Genomic DNA, 17,455 nt, shown 5'->3' with positions numbered 1-17,455 from the left:
TAAGGCAGATAATATTTTCATCATATTTAAGAGACTAACGCTGTGAAGGCTGCCTGTCAGGGGCCTCTGTTTTCTTAGCAGCTTTGCAATTTCCTGTGGTCTCCCACGCAGGCTTTTTGCTTTGTGGGGCCTTTTCCTCTGTTCCAGGCACCAGAAGATCCATTGCCAGTCATTTGTTAATGCTGGAAAAAATGTTACTTCTGGTAGAATGAGGGAGGGAGGGAAAGAGGGACAGAGGGAAGGAGAGAGAGAGAGACAGAGACAGAGAGACAGAGAGAGACAGAGAGACAGACAGGAACACATGAGAGACAGAGAAAGAGAGAGACAGAGACAGATACACAGAGAAAGAGACAGACATAGCGAGAGAGACAGAGACAGAGGATAATGGCAAGATTGTCTTTTTGCCATGTTTCCAAACAGTGAGAAAACAATGGAATGTTTGCCTTAAATTTAGTGTCCCTGGCCACAGCAATGAGAGCATTTCTTGAAGGCAAAAATCTGTCTTTTGTCTTATCGTTGCCATCTTCCATCACAGGGAAATCTGCTCCGGCTGGCGGCTCCATGCTATTCTTTTTTTCTCTCTCTCCAAATCTGTCACTTGTCCCGATTGTGAAGTATCTTGACTCATACATGGGCTTGGAGACTGTGAATAAACAGCTGTGGTTCAAGAGGCACCTTTGGTCATTCTGTTGGTGACATTTCACTCCAACCTGTGGTGATGGGGAGGAACCAAGTCAGAAGGAATTGTTTGCATTGCTCTAGGCTACGTCTGGAACCCGGACTCTTCCTTTGTCTTTTCTTCTCTGCAGAGCCTTAAGTGTTAAGAGAGGTGGGACAAGAGACAAGGTAAAAGCTTTTCCCAGCTGTGCTCACGCTGAGAACACTGGGGTATTCCCTAACTCCCACTTTCTTCCCCATCCCCACCAGCATTCTGACCTGAAATTCTCAGCTCTTGGGTATGACAACTGTAGCATGGATCTCCACAACATATTACTTCCTTAACTGAACAGTCCCCAGTGCCACATGTGATACATAGTGACTACTCTGTCTTCATTGATGAGCAGAAGACACGGTATGAATGAGTTAGAGTTTTGCTTTGGATACTTTGTAAGGTTTTTGTGAGATCGTCTTGGGGTTGAGTAGTGAGCGTTCCCAGTTATTAGCAGTAAAGTGAAGCGTATTTCCATGACCTTCTGTAGACTTTTTCTATCACTGTTTTTATTTTTAAATGAGTGTTTTGCATGTATATGTACCAATACATGGCTGGTTCTATGAAGGCCGGAAAAGGGCCCCAGAGCCTCTAGAATGGGAGTTACGAATGCTGAGTTGTTAAGTGAGTGTCAGGAACTGAACCTAAGTTTTCTGTAAGAGCAGCGAGTTCTCTCCAGTCTTGACACACTTTTAAAATATGGTTTTAATGTTTGATTTTTTTTGTTTTCTTAGACTGAATCTTGCTCTGTAGCCCGGGCTCTGTAGCCCAGGCTCTGTAGCCCGGGCTGACCTTGAGCATTTGTGTTTGGAGAACACAGATTACAGTTTCAAGACACTCTGCCTGGTGTGGTTTGGATCTTAAATGTCCTCTAGAGGATACGAGTCCAATCCTTTTGTCTCTAGTTTGCAGAATTACAGGGAAGGAGCGAGAGCTCTTAGGAGGTGGGACAAGGTGTAAGGATGTTGGGTCACAGGGGTCATCGCTTTACAGGAGACAGTGGGCCCGGGTCTCCTGTTTCCTTTTCTCTTTCTTGGCCACAGTAAGATGAATGGATTTAGTTTTGCACACGCGTCCCATCACAACAATGTGGTTCACCATAGGCTCAGCAGAAGCAGGGCCAGCTGGCCACAAACTGGGACCTCTGAAATCATGACCCCAGAAGATCTTCCCTCCTTTTAAGCTGTTTATTCCACATATTGTGTCCAAGTGATAGGAGGAGGCATTATCTATAGCCCCTAATGTCAGTTGGCTTTGCACAAAAGCCTAGGAACTATAGTTACCCCAGGCTGGGGGCAGGGGGAGGGAAAACAGTGTGGGGTGTTGCCTGTGACACATCAAGGTGAAGCTGTACTTTCCAAGAAGGGAAGGTTTAGGAACAAGAGAGGTAAAATGACGACTCCAACACCCCAACATGGGTTTTCAGAAGCAAATGAGACATTCCAAAGCAAATTTTCTTTAATCTCCCTCTCTCTCTCTCTCTCTCTCTCTCTCTCTCTCTCTCTCTCTCCCTCCCTCCCTCCCTCCCTCCCTCCCTCCCTCTCTCTCTCTCTCTCTCTCTCTCTCTCTTTCTCTCTCTGTCTACACACATACACACATATGTGGCTGTGTAGGCATGTATATGCATATATTTATGGAAGCTGGAAACTAACCTTTGATGCCAAGTGTTGTAGAAGTTGTCCATCATGGTTTTGTTTTGTCATCATCGTCGGTTGTCGTTGTCGCCGTCACCATCATCATCATCATCATCATCATCATCATCATCATTACTATATTTCAGGCAGGGTCTTGCCCTGGCCCAAAACTGGGTGAGCCCCAGGGTTTTTCCTTGTGTCCCTTTCAGTGGGTCTGAGATTACAAGCATGTACCCTGACACTCAGGTGTTGTATTTATTTTTATTTGAGTTTTAGGGATGGAACTGGGGTCTTTATGCTTGGAAAGCAAGCACTTCAGCCAGCTGAGCTGTATCCCTGGCCCTCTTGTCTTTCTTTTCTCTCTGGTCCTTTCATTTATTTATTTATTTTTCTGAGACAGGGGTCTCCTGAATCTCAGGCCGCCCTTGAACTTACTAAGTGACTGAGGATGACCCTGAATTTCTGATTCCCCTGCCTCCACCTTCTGAGTGCTAGAACTGCAGGCACGCCCCTCCACAGTTGGTTCATACCTATTTTCTCTTTCTAAAAACAAAGTTCTAATTCAGTCACAATGAATGAAACCCGAGACAATGGTTCCTATCGGCTTTTATTTTACTTCCATGCGTTTATGTGTCATTAAAAAAATTCTTCAAGACTCACGAGCTGATGTCAGATAGTCAAGGCCCAGGAAAGCAGCCACACGTTTGGAAACCTCAGAAACTGATGTGGAGAGCTCTGTGCAAGGGCAGGAGCTTCTGTATCAGGTGGTACAGGCTAGGACTGGTTCCTGGGATGAGATCACGTGATTTCCAGAGCCAGGCAGTCGTTCAGTAGGAGCAGAAACAGTTTGCTGGGAGGCTGGTCCCAGTGTGGCTGGTCCAGGTCTTTGAAGAAGGAAATTGGGATGGGGTAAAGGATAGGACAGAGGCTCTGGCACACCGGGACCATGGCCCCATCACCAGAAGCACACATGGCTCTCAGAGGGTGAGGTTCTTTCTATGGAAACGTAATGATTGATGACCAAGTGTTCTCAGAACTCCGCCCTCCATGCCAGAGCGTCTTCTCTATGAATTGAGTCTTTTGATGGAGTCAAATGACTGCATCTGTTTGATTGTATGTGCAATTCATAGGGACATAAGCATAAAGAATAATTCAACCACTACAAAGAAAACTTATTTTCATTTCATTCTGTCTGTCCATCTGTCCCTCCCTCCCTCTCTCCCTCCTCCTTTCCTTCCTCCCTGCCTTCCTCCTTCTCCCTTCTCTCCCTCCTTCTCCTTCCCCTTTCCTTCCTCTCCCACCCTCTTTTCCTTCCTCTCCCTCTCTCCTCTCCCTCCTTGTCTTTAAACACAAAATCTCTAACTGTAACGCCAGTTTGCTTCACTGGACTCTCTGGGTCTTTGATGGAGCCACCATAGACTTGACTTTTCAATTCACTTTCTCCAGTCAGTCATGATTTGGGGTTCAGATTAAGAATAGGGTCTTTGGGCTGGAGAGATGGCTCAGTGGTTAAGAGCACTGACTGCTCCTCCAGGGGTCCTGAGTTCAATTCCCAGCAACCACATGGTGGCTCACAACCATCTGTAATGGGATCCAATACGCTCTTCTGTTGTGTCTGAAGACAGCATCAGTGTACTCACATACATAAAATAAATAAATAAATCTTAGAGAGAGAGAGAGAGAGAGAGAGAGAGAGAGAGAGAGAGAGAGAGTAGAGTCTTTGGAAGGCAGAGATAGGTGAAGGTCTTAGCTGCAAACATGAGGTGCCAAATGTAAAGCCAGGAAAGGGTTTCCTCCATGTTCCCTGTAGGCTGAGAGACTGGAGAATACTTGCAGAATTCCCTAATCGGAACAGCCAGGGGCACACCCATATTCTCCCCAGGGAGAGCAAGGCCTGTGGAATGTAGGTGTGAGAATTCTTACAAGCACTGCTGTAGTGTAGACTGGTGGCCTGCTGTATGGAGTTTGAGAACTCTTGACAGGCTCCAGAAAGGTGCGTTATGTTCACAGAACTTTCTACATGTGGTGATAATGGTGAACTTGACACCTCTGTGTGGTTTACAAAGCACAACTAGGAAGACTTACCTCATTAAACTCCACACCCACCCACAAGAGTAGATGGTATTCATTTTTTAAATTTTATTTTAATGTTAGTCCTATCTCTCCCAGAGGTTTTTTTGTTTGTTTGTTTGTTTGTTGTTTTGGCAAGCTCTCACTCTGTAGTCCTGACTGACCTGGAACTCGCTATGTAGATTAGGCTGGCCTAGAACTCACAGGGATCCTCCTGTCTCTGTCCCCCTGGAACTGAGGTTAAAGTGCCCTACTCTACCTGACACAGATGTTATTTGTCCCTACCTTAAAAATGAAGGAGCAAGCTTGTCAGATGCAGCTAGATCAGGGTCACACAGTGGGCTGAAGGTCAGGGTTCAGAGACAGGGCTGCTGGCCACAGACTACATGCCCTGCCACTAGAGGGGCAGTACGGTCCTGAAGTTGTCACGGCAACCACTTCCCGGGTGAGCCCCACCAGACACCCAGATGGGATTGTGGGACCCAGCTGGGTGCAGAAGAGAAAGACTAGGGATCTGGGACTTCAGTGAGTGTGTGGGTGGGGGTGGGGGTGGGGGTGGGGGTGGGAGATGGGGACGAGGGCCAGGGCTGCAGCCCTGTTACTGCCTCATCTGAGGAAGGGCTCCCGGTGTAACTTAAGCTCCCACAGTCCTTACCTGCTCACGTTTCACAAGTGCAGAGAAAAATCAACCCACTGATTTGGGAGACATGTGTCCCTTATGCATTAACAAAAAAGCTGTATTTATTAAATTATTAAAAGCAATGGCTTTTGTTTGTTTCTTCTTCCTCAAGGAAACCCAAGCAATGCTTTGTGCTTCAGTTGAGGAATTTGGGGAAACAGAGACAGACAGAAAACAATTAAAGTCAGCTGAGTCTATTCCCTCCCTGTGGCTTCTAACCATGTGTATCAAATACTTGTGAGGGTTTGTATCTGCTCTGCCCAGGGAGTAGCACTATTAGAAGATGTGGCCCAACTGGAGTAGGTGTGTCACTGTGGACGTGGGCTTAAGACCCTCACCCAACCTGCCTGGAAGCCAGTCTTCTAGCAGCCTGCGAGTGAAGATGTAGAACTCTCAGCCCCTCCTGCACCACGCCTGCCTGAATGCTGCCGTGTTTCCACCTTGATGATAATGGACTGAACCTCTGAACCTGTAAGCCAGCCCCAATTAAATGTTGTTCTTTATAAGACTTGGCTTGGTCATGGTGTCTCTTCACAGCAGTAAAACCCTAAGACATTTGCTTTATTTTCCAAATTAGCTTGCAACCGGCTGTTTCTGCCTGACACACCTAAGGAGGGTTCCCTCTTATTGTGTGGTTCTACAGAGAATTTTTTCATGCGTCTCCGTATTCCCCCGTGCATGTAACTATGATTTATTTACTGACTCCCCCTCCCCCATGGACATTAAAGTAGTCTGTGATGTTCCCTGGTTATAAATACCTGGCTTCCTCTCAGCTGGTCCTCCTCTCCAGTGCCGGTCTGTTCTTGTCCGTGTGTTTCTACCTTGCTCTCCCTCGTCAGCTCCCCGCCCTGTGCCCCATTTCTGAGAACTGTGTCTCTGCTTGGTCTCCCGCTCAAAGCCTCAGTTCCTTGCAGGGACTAGAGCCCTGTCTTTGAAACCATTCTCCTCTTGGCTGACCCGCCTGTCGTTAGCCCTGTCAGGGAGGCTCTGGGTGCTCCCGGGCGGCCTGCTACCTTCTTTGCTCAGGCCAGAGCCTAAACCTAAGAACACTGAAGATGAGAAGAGAGAGTTTAGGGGAGGGAGATGTCTTGGGGAAGGACAACAACCAAGCCTGAGAGCGGGTGGCCCAGGTATAGCAGAAGGGATGCTGGTTGCACAGGACCAAGAAGGGAGCCTGGACTAGAAACTTAGGGTTGCTCAGCTTGTCCTGTTTTCTCATGTGTTTCCTGGTCATTACTTAGTCTAGACCTGCTTACACAGACACTGTCTCTCTCTGTCTGTCTCTCTCTCTGTCTCTCTCTCTGTCGTCTCTCTGTCATCTCTCTGTCTCCCTGTCTCTCTCTGTCTCTCTCTGTCTCTGTCTCTCTGTCTCTCTCTCTCTCTCTCTGTCTCTGTCTCTCTGTCTCTGTCTCTCTCTCTCTCTCTCTCTCTCTCTGTCACTGTTGTATCTCAGTAATGTTCTCAAAGACCTTTGAGGCCTGTTATTTTGGTTCAGTAACTAGGACTGCATGGTGTAAGAAGTAAGAATTCCCCGATAACATAGTCTGTCCAAAAAACGATTCTCATATACAGAAGGCAACGACGAAGTCTTTTACAGTCACTCCTAAAGGAACACACCCATCGGCCAGACACAGCTCTTGGGTGCTGCATACCTCAGAGGAAGGAATCAACGAGGAGACCATGAAGACTTTCAGCTGGAGCTGTAACCGTGGCTGGTGCTGGAATCCCAGTTTTGTAGATATGGTGGCCAGCATAGAGAGGAGTACTCTGTTGAAATGCTGACTCCCCCAGGCTAATGGTTCACATGTTTCTGGCAGATGCTGGCATGACAGTGTGATCCTCAAAAGCTTGAACTGTGGAGACTCTGTGAGCTTGGGATGGTGTGGGCTCTCTGGCCAGCCAACCTAAGCTATCTACCCCTTTCTTACCAATTTAACTGTAAACCCCATTGGGCTGGGATTGGGGCAGGGGCATTATCTTGTTTAGATGGAGTAACATTGAGCACATAGGAGGTTTCAGCAGGGAGCCACGCCTGGAGTTCTGGGATGAGCCCACTGACACACCAGCCTTCCATCCTGTGTCAAGCAGGTTGGAGTGCTTGGAAGCAAGATGGCTGAAGTGTAAGGTTTAGGGAGGACAAGGATGGTGCCTCGGCTTCCTGGGGCTCTGATGGATGATGGGGGAGGGGAATAATGAAGCTTACAGCAGAGGACACAGGCAAGGATGGCACACCAGGTGCTGAGAAGGATGTGGCCGATTGCAGAATGAGTCTGAGGGAGGGTGAAGTATGATAAGAAAAGCCCAAGGAGAGGATGAAAAGAGGCTTGCACCAGAGGTCAAGGCAGATAATGAGAAACACTCCCAGTACCAGAGGAAAGGCGTCTGAGGGAGGAGGGCGGCGGCACCCTTCCCAAGACAGAACAGAGGCAATTTATCGATGGACGCCGGGGTTGGAAATTAAATAGAACTTTGCTAGGTCTGCTCACAAAAGGAGGGCAGAGGACAGGTCCCACAAAGACACACATTTCCTGAAGAACAGAAAAAAAAAACCCATCAAAAAAGACATGGGGTTATATGGGGAAGAGAAAAGCATCTTATTTTCATAGCTGGGCTCCTGACCTTCTGGGGCTGGCAAACAGGGTCCAAATGGGACCTCGACTGAAGAAGCCAACCTCTAATCATTGCCCTGCCAAAGCTGCCAACTGTCTGGTGCCTGTAATTCTCCACAGGGACACAGTTTGTCACATTCTGTTTCTGGTCTGAAGCAAACTACTCCCAACTGACCCTTTAGCCAGGCGAGGGCTGAGAAAGCCAGGCATTGCAGGTTTTGCTGGGTATCTTCCTTGGTGGTGTCTCTAAGGTATTGTTTTCTGGCGAAGGAGGCCAAGAGGAAACAAGTGGTAGCTCAGAGACCTGTGGACAGGGAAATCGCTGTCTCCTATTGCTCCAGAATGGTTGGGGGCAGTCAGCCAAGTGGTTTTCAGCTGAGGGAGCATAGTTGGAGCTCTGAGGTCAGAGACATTGAGAGGGTCGGGGGCTCCTAGGGGTCTCAAGCTGTCATGTTTGACAATCGACTGCTTTCCTGGTGCTGGAAAAGATGCTAAATTCCGTCCTTCTGAAAAAGAAAGGGGTGGGGGTGGGGGTGGATGGGGATGAAGCAGGGTCTCCTGGATCCCAGCCTGGAGCTAGTTACTGCAGTTGAGGATAACTGTGAAAGTCAGTCAGACGCTCCTTCCTGTAGCAGTCTAGCTCTAGATGAGGTTGTGGGTGTCTGTCACTGTTCCCCACTTGTGTAGTGATGGGGGATTGAACCCAGGACCTCATGCATGTCAGGTTATCACTTCCTACCGCCTTATTTCCATAACCTGAGGAGATGATCATTTCTGTTACTCTTAGAGACAAGGGCTGGTGCTCAAGGCTACACCAGACATTGTGGTAGACACTGTTCCAGTTCATAGCATCCGTCCCATCCATCCCACCGTCCGCAGTGGGACAAGACGGCACGCTGACCTCCATTCCCCACGGGAAAACTGAGAGCAGAAGCCATCTGGGCCCGTGGCTTTATGAAGCTTGGTTCTTCGCCACCAAGCCAAGCCAAGGCTTTCCACTCATCTCTGTGAGTCTTTCTTTTCATGACTACACGTTGTGTGCTGGTGAGGTCGCACAGAGGGCAAGATGTGTTCTCCTCTGCACCTTCTGCCCAAGGAACTTGCTGGAAAGCAAAACCTGACTCAGAAGGCAAAGACTGGCAGCAAACACAACCCAGTAAGCATCCTGCTGTGTGGGCCTTGCATGGGGGATGACTCTCAGATTTTAGAAATAAGAGGAGGTATGAGCCATACACTGTGTAGTTATAGGTTAAAGACAGATTTGGGAATTGAGGGTAGTCTTTGGTGGGTAAGAAGCAAAGGTTCAGGATGGCTCACATCTCTAGATTTCATTTGGAGAGACTGCTCCCCAGGGGTCTAAATGTCAGTACCTATGACTAAGTCACAGTGTCTTGAGACTCTTAACATGCGTAAGTTGTAAGTCAGAAGGCTAATGAAGCCCTCTACCCCCAACCTAGGCTTGGGTCACTTTGGAGAAAAGCAGGTAGAGTGCACACAGCAGGGTCGTCCTCTGTCACTTGACTTGACTGGCTCCCCCACTCTCCCTCCACCTTATACTTGTCTTAACACATACCTCTGCTTGACATTGTGACCTGATGTCACCTACAAGCCAGACCCTCAGAAACCGTGCAACCCAGTTGGTAAAACAGGGCAAGCAAACACGTATTTTAGGAAAGCTTGTGTTTTTGTGTAAGGCTGTGTCCACAGTTATCTGGGGGCTCACGTGGCTCTCGAGTGGCTGGTCGGACACCTCCAGGACTCGAGCTGTGTCCAGCTGTGCTATAGTGTTGGTCTGCAGCTGCCTGGTTTGTTTCTGGTTAGAGGAAGAACATCGTGATGGCTGACTTCTCTTCTGGTTTCAGTTTTCCGATCTGTAGTAGGTCTATATTCTGACCTGGTTATATAGAAACTCCTGGTAATTGCAGGAAGACAAATGGTGTAAGGGGGAAACATCCTCTTCCAAAACTTTGTTTACCAGATGCACATGGGCACAGTCAGTGCTTTGGTAGGGTTGAGTCTCTTTTACATGTGCACACACAGGATTTGTACATGTGCACACACACAGGATTTGGGTGTGCTTCTGGAAGAATTATAACTCCAAACCTTGCCACGATGACTCTCGATGTTTTTCACTAAAATCATTAATCTAACTTGTTCATTAACGTAACTTGATTATGCTCATCCCTATGTGGATGTAGTGTAACTCAGTAAACTGTTTATTAGATTATCAGCATGGGAATGACTTTATTATGGGTACATGGATGCTATCAACCCTTTTTATCTTTTTATTTAACTTTATTTTTGTTTATATTTGATTCTTGGGTGTGGAATTATTAAAACAGACCATGTCAACATGCTAGTTCTTTATTGATATGACCCAAAATCTGACAATCAGCGACGTCAGGGGCCAGGATGGTTATTTTGGCTCATGGTTTGAGGGGAAACAATCTACCAGGGAAGTGCGGTGACAGACACTGAACTGCGCTGTGGTGGTAGAAGCAGAAGGCTGCTGGCTCATGCCTGTGTGCTTCAGGAAGCAGTGGCCAGACAGAAAATGGAGTAGCTGGGTCATATAAACCTCTAACTGTGTCCCCCCAGGATTTACTTCTGGGGACATCCCACACTCAGGCAGCGGCATGCTAGAGCATGGTAGAAAGCCTGAAGAGCATGAGGAGGGAGAGGGAAGAAGAGAGGGAGAGATCAGGGAGAGATTGAAAGTGAAGTGCGGGGGTGGGGAGGTTAAGGGGGAGGGAGAGGTTATAATAATCCAAAGTAGGTCCAGCCTTGATTCTTCTGTGGCTGATCTGTGGCAAGAGGACACATGAAGACCATATGCCACCCGTCTAAATGTTTAGAAGTTGTAAATTCAGACACTGAACTGCTAAACAAAGGCATCCCATCCTTACCTCAGAAGCCATCTGGAAGTCCAGGTTCAAATTTAGAACTCTGAGACTCTTTGAAGTTCTGTGGTAGAACACGATAATGTAGCCCCTGGCCACCTCACTTCTCATGGTTCAGTCTACCATGCTCCTGTCTGTCACTATGCCTGTCCCTAGACCATGAGGACCCTTGTATGTACACATAGACAGGCAGACCCGTGTGCCAGCTCCATCCACACGAGTGGACCCCTCTTGGCTTCCCCTTGTGTCCGGAGTGTCCCTGGAAACAGTCTGCAGGCTACTGGGGCCCCGGGCAATTCCAGGTCCTAGATACTAGGGTACGTACTGAAGTCTAGGAATTCTGGGCTTTCCCCCTTGGTCTCAGAGAGTTCTGTGCTCAGCAGGGAGAGGCACAAGGAGAGCTCTGGAAAGGACCCAAAACTAAGGGTGGTAGAGATCCAAAGAAAAACAGAAGGAAAACTCATGAATAGATCTTTCCAGATAACATTTTTGTTGACATGCAAACACACACACACACACACACACACACAGACAGACATACACACAAAAACACACACACAGACACACAGACATAGACAGACATACACACACACACACACACACACACACACACACACACACACTCCGGTACCACAAATAATATTGTCCTGTGTATGCCATCTTATCATTTCCTTTAAAAACAAGAAACATTGTGAATAGATTCTCGGGCTAACGAAGATTCACACATGACCACCAAAGCTAGGATTTTCAAGGTGTGTGTCAGTAAAATTTCATGCCTGATGGGCCATGCCTTATTTAAATTGATTTTTATGCATTATTACTATTATTTATTATTGTTGTCAGTGCCTGGTCCACTGTGCATGGGTAGAGGTCAGAGGACATCTTTCTCTCCTTCCACCATGGGTTCCGTGAGTTAGGCTCTCACAGTAAGCACGGTCACCCGCTGAGCCATCTCTCTGGTCCTTTCCCTTATTTTAACACACATCTCTGTCCACACTGCGCGTGTCTCTGTTGGTGCCACTGCTCATGGGATGATCACGAAATGACTTTGTTGCTGTTGCAGGATCACTGCAAAATTCTCCGAACCCACGAACCATCTTGCTTTCTGTCTGGCGCTTTGGTTCCTCCTTCCTCCGCCTGCTCAGTGAAAGCCATCCCGGAGTCATGTGAAACACTGAAGACAGGGGAAATGATAGGGAATTAATGGGGGTGACCGATTGACTCCCATTGCTGGTGAACATCTGCCACTCTGCCCTAGAGCTCCGAGACACAGGGGTCCCAGAGTGCAGCCAGGGGAGTGTCTGCTTGTGCGGCTGCAGAGGAGACAAGCGGAAGTCCTGGCCAGCAAGGATGCACCATCTAACCCCACAGCGGAAGCACAGCCCGCTCGTTTCCTGACCCTTAGCCATCTTAGGGCTTCCTATAGAATGATTCAACCTTTCTCCCTCCGGAAAATATAGTGTGCCTTGTGACCTTGAGGTTTCTTCCTTTCGTGGACGGTGATTATGGTCCGAAGCACACTCCGCAGGGTGTTGATCGTCTCGGGTTTCCCTCCTGGACATCAGGCAAACAGTGTATTACGAGCCACGTGTTTAGGTAGGGAAATGTCACTCTCAGAGGGCCAGTGGGCCATGCCTGTTTGTCTAAGGACCCAACAGGTCAGATTAACTTGGAGTCACACGGTTTTTGCAAGTAGACGCAGCCGAGACCCTTTTCCTGTTCTTGAGCCCATCTGTTGGGGTTCACCGACATGGTGACATCCAAATGTGCGAAGCATTTCCTGTCTGTGATAAATCTCTTCTGGGTTTGTCTGTGGGGGCGGACCCCATAGGTGTTTACACAATGTCTTGTGCTGTCTCGTGTATGATTTGAAGCCTTGTTCCCCAATACTTCAAGCTGGAGACTTTAGCCCTGATGGCAGTGAGGCCACATGGGGTGCTTCTTCTCCAGACCACTCTTTCCTGCTCTGTGGAAGTCATTCCACACATGAGCCCTTGGTTCCTCTCTTGTGCCCTCAGTGTCAGCTGCCCTGGTGCAGTGACTTTCATGGACACACCCGATACGTGCTTGTCATATCTGTCTTCAAATCTCTGATGCTTCTTGGAGCCTTTAGTGAAAGGCGAGAACAGATCATCGGAGCCTTCAAGATGGTATCCCCCTGAAGCGTTGAAATGTGCCCACTAGAGTCAGATGTGAAGGGTGTGGGAGGGAAATGGCGGTGGCATCAGAAAGTCACAGGCTAAGCTCCCTCCCTGACAGGGGAGCGTCAGCAGCAGAGGAATGAGATAAAGAAGAGTCCTGTGAGGATCCAGGGCAGAGTTTAGAACACACTGCCCTGTGGTGCTGTTAGCTAATGGAGACAATCTGTGGGTGAGGTGCCAAGTGTCAGACCCCAGCCACAAGTGTGGGTGGCAGCTGAGAACCCCCACTCTCGGGTTTCTCCCATTGGACCGTCTGAATCTCAGACTCTGTAGAGGAATCCTGGCTACGTGAGTGTAACAGTTCCTTCTGGGGAGCCATGATGCATCTCACGTTTGAGGGCAGGTAGCCCTATGTACTACCCAAGACTGTGTTTTGGACGGGTGAGAAGTCCCCCTGAGCAGCAGTTGGTCAGCTACTTGGGTCACTACCAGTGTCAAGATGTATTGGGCAAACTGAAGTAAGGACCTGCAGGCATCTCGATGTCGAAAGCTCATAAGCTGGGAAACCTAAGATAGACCTTTTATTGCCGGGGAGACTTTAACATTCATTGTATACCCCTCCTCAGTAATGCAGCTGGATTGATGGTTTCTGTATGGGGCTCAAATGATGGTGCATTAAGGAAACATCATGACATGCCCTTATAATCTCAGCACTCTGGAGACAGGTGCAGGAAGTTCAATGTGTTCAAGGCCATCCTGGGCTCCATAGCAAAACCCTGTGTACAGGGGTGGGGGGTGATGGAGGGAGGGAGAGAGAAAGGAGAGTGAGAAAACAAACCAAAATGTAATCTGGAAACTCTGAGTGAAGTTCCTAGAGAGGCTGTAATGTGCTTCAGGGGTGTGAGGACTGGTATTAGGCCAATACTATCTGAATCCGATTGCAGCAAAATGCAGTCTCTTCCAAGTAATTATAGCTCTACTAAAAATCCAAAATCCTTTGGACTCGGACACAGCTCCCAATGCTAGTGTGCCTCACAGATCCACATGGATTTTAAGGAGGTGGTGGGAGAACCTTTCCCTCTGACAAACATCACAAGTCACTCAGCTGACACCTTGAGCTTCCCTTCAGAGAGTACGGACAAGGTGGGTCCTCTCTTCTTATGCTGCTTCCCACAGAGAAGCCCCGTGATGAGACCGAGGCTGACCCCACTTCAAGTCTTCCGCTGTTGCTCCTGCTGTCAATAATTATAACTCACTCTCCCCCAGCCCACCAAGAAGACATTGGTCAGGAAGAACCCACTGAAGTATCAGCACATCTTCAAGGCTAAGTCATTGCGAGGAGTGGAGAAAATCAGTGGACCTTGTAAGAAGAATTGATATCCCAGTGTATGTTTGTGTGTGTGTGTGTGTGTGTGTGTGTGAGTGTGTATGTGTGTATGTGTGTGTATATATGTGTGTATGTGTGTATATATGTGTGTACGTGTATGTGTGTATGCATATGCATGTGTGTATGTGTGTATGTATGTATATGTATGTGTGTGTATGTGTGTGCATATGTGTGTATATGTGTATGTGTGTGTGCATATGTGCATATGTGTGTATGTGTATATGTGTGTGTGCATATGTGCATATGTGTGTATGTGTATATGTGTGTGTGCATATGTGCATATGTGTGTATGTGTATATGTGTGTGTGCATATGTGCATATGTGGTATATGTGTGTGTGTGTGTATGTGTGTATGTGTATATGTGTGTGTGTGTAAAAATGTGTATGCAGGGGCACTCATGACTATGTATGTGTATACATGTGGAGGTCAAAGGACGTCTTGTATCATTCCTCAGGCACCTGCCAATTTCTGAGATCGGGTCTTTCATTCACTTGGAACCTCACAAGCCAACTTGGCCTATGAGCATGTAGGAATCCACCTGTCTCCACCTCCCATTTGACTGTTACTGCGTTACTGGGGTTGCAAGTGTACTCTGCTACACTTGGCTTTCCACCAGGGTTCTGTGGATCAAACTCAGGTCTTCAACCTTGTGAGGCAGGTGCTTTCTTTACCAGTGGGACCATCTCCCCATGTCATGGGCTAATTTCAAGATAATTCTCAAGGACCCAAGCTGTGCCACTGTGTCACTGTGGGGTCATACCTATCTGATCACAGCTCCTACAGGTCGGTGTGTCTCCTCATTTGTCCACTATGAGAAGGTAGCCTTTGCTGTTCGCTGCCCCATCCCAGTGTGGCTGAGGTGTGCTAAGACCAGGTGAGGATGTGGGTGTGAGGAAGGGAGGGGCTTTAGAGCAGAGGATGCTGCTTACCACTGAATTTGAGCTGGAGTGAAATCATAACACTTTATTTTTAAGCCAAGAAGAGTATAGTTGTCATTAGGTCCTAGCTGATTGTCAACTTCATTATCTCCAGCCTTAGAAGAGATAGAGTTAGCAGCCGTGGCTGGTGCTGCCGTCAAAAGCCATTTGCTGGCCTCCCTTTTCTTTGCATAAAGTTCTCCCAGTAGCCAGCTTAGAGGCAAGGGACCTCTATTGCACATAAGGGTTTTTAGTGAAATTATAAGCCACAGAGCCCTGGGCTCTGTGTCTCCTTACTGTCCTGCTTTGTCTGTGGCTGATTCTAGCACACAAGAAGGCAAGAGATGCCAGTCCAGTTGCCCAGAGCGAGACTAGTCCACCCACTGATATCAACCCTGGCCCATTTGTGTTTTGCACAGTGACAAGAGGTACCTGTTACAGTTAAAGGGAACAAATGTCTGTGGCCACAGTCTGGGTGTAGAGAAGAATCTTCCATCTGTGGTGGCTTGACTGAGATGTCCTCCATTGTCTTGGGTATTTGAACACTCAGACCTCAGTAGGTGATGCTGTTTGGGGAGGTTTAGGAGGTGTGGTCCTCTTGGAGAGGACTCTTCCTCTTGGTAAGATGTAGGCTTTGAGAGTTTAAAGACTCACATGCTGCTAGCATCAGAAGCTGTTTACAGCTAGCCTCTGAATCCAGGGATGACATCATCCCTAGGTGACAAGGAACTCCTGCGTCTGTTGCCATGGCAACCACGGCACACTCCCTGTGCATGCATCACCTGTGCTCATCACCACCTGGGTTACCTGCGTCACAGCCCGGACAAAAGATAGAGACCCTGACCCATCTCTCTCTTTCTCTTCCTAGCTTCTTCCCCTCTTTCAATAAAGGAACTGTGCTGACTTGGCGTGATCTGTCTAGGAACAAGCCTTTTCTCTAACAAGATGTGAGCTCTCAGCCTGTTGCTCCAGTGCCATGACCTGGCTGCCATGCCTCCCACCATGATGGCGGTGGACTCTCATCCATCTGGAACCATCAGCCCAAATAAACCCATCTTTCTGTAAGTCTTCTCGGTCACAGTGTTTTATCACAGTGATAGGAAAGTAACAAATACACTGCTTTAGGTGGCAACCCAGAGAGGCTCTGTCTACTCTATTCTGAACCCGTGTCTGTACCAGCCAAGTTCATTAAAGTCACAAAGCCAATGACACAAGGGGCCATGTCTGCCAGCGCTCTGTGATGGATCCGGTCTCAGAGGTAGCACAGCCACAACAGGACTTGGTCTCAGAACTGAACCTGGTCCTCCTCATCTCAGCCACCTTCGAAGCTAGCCAGACCAGGACAGGCTTCCCCAGTGAAACTGTCTTTGGAGAGTCCTATGCACCCGGATAGCTTTCGCAGAGCATGGGAATGCAAGGCTGGTGTGCCAGATCAGGGAAACCAACACACTCTGAAGATCACCCTTCCTTCTGAGATTCTGCCTCGAATGGCCTAATAGCCGTGCTGCTCCAACTGTTTCCGGTCAGAACCGGAAGTCAGAGGCTCTGTCCAGCAGCGGAAATGAACCTTCGCCTTTCCACACTCGGGTTTTCTTTCTTCTTCCTTCCCAACTTGTGCTTTTGGAAGATGGAGATTCTCTTCCTTGTTTCTTGGTTTTCCCTTGTCCTGTCCCTCTGCCTTGTTCGTAGCAGGGTTTCCGTTTGAATGGCGGTAAGAGAAGGCTGACCAGCTTTGAAGAAGACTCACACTGTCTCAGAAGTCCAGACCCCTGAGTTAGGGTGCAGCAAGGCTTGCTGCTTTGAAGTCTTGAAAACCTTTGGGATTGTCATACACAGCAGGGAATGCGTTTTGAATTGTGTGTGTGTGTGTGTGTGTGTGTGTGTGTGTGTGTGTGTGTGTGTGTTGTGTTCCTACTACTGCACTGTGGCAATTTCTAGTTGTGACCTGGTAAGTGGATTGCTATGTCCTGCGCATAGGTCATGGCTTGCCCCGGACTGGATTGAGTACTACTGCCTGGGAGACTGATACCCCACAGCTCCCTCTGAGATAACCAGGGGAGTGGGAGGTAGCCCGGGGGTGGGGCTGGCACTGCAGATAGCCCAGGCTGCTGCCTCCAGGCTGCAGAGCCAGCAGCACATGGAAGGAACAGTACAGGGCTCACGCATTGGCCAGTCCTCACTCTGTGGATAAACAGAAGACACCAGCCTTCAGTGCCTGCAATCTGCTATCTCTCAAGAGCTTTCCAACTCTGCCAGAGAGAGGGACGAAGGCTTGATTAGAGAACAGGAATCTGCACCTACCAGTGTGCCTCTAGGGCAGGTGCTGAAGGCTTCTTTGGCTCTCTGAGTGCTTTTGGAGAGCAAGGCATCACTCAGAAGGCTCAGGACAGAGGGACAATGAGTTGGTG

General features: G+C 48.3%; 2 long non-coding RNA genes across 2 annotated transcripts; one reads left to right on the top strand and one right to left on the bottom strand.

Annotated features, from left to right (window-relative positions):
• The first annotated feature begins 10,687 nt into the window (after nucleotides 1-10,687).
• On the top strand, nucleotides 10,688-12,073 carry LOC134481610 (uncharacterized). The gene is made up of 2 exons (XR_010057318.1): nucleotides 10,688-10,918; nucleotides 11,665-12,073. It is a non-coding gene; the product is annotated as an uncharacterized LOC134481610 (long non-coding RNA).
• On the bottom strand, nucleotides 11,406-16,516 carry LOC134481609 (uncharacterized). Its single transcript, XR_010057317.1, has 2 exons — nucleotides 15,480-16,516; nucleotides 11,406-11,775 (listed from the first exon to the last, which is right to left on the bottom strand). It is a non-coding gene; the product is annotated as an uncharacterized LOC134481609 (long non-coding RNA).
• Between the last annotated feature and the right edge of the window lie 939 nt (nucleotides 16,517-17,455).

This window comes from Rattus norvegicus, chromosome 13, assembly GCF_036323735.1.
Source record: "Rattus norvegicus strain BN/NHsdMcwi chromosome 13, GRCr8, whole genome shotgun sequence".
Taxonomy (NCBI): Eukaryota; Metazoa; Chordata; class Mammalia; order Rodentia; family Muridae; genus Rattus; species Rattus norvegicus.
Note: the sequence above shows the minus strand (reverse complement) of the source record. Positions and strands in the feature narration are given on the sequence as shown.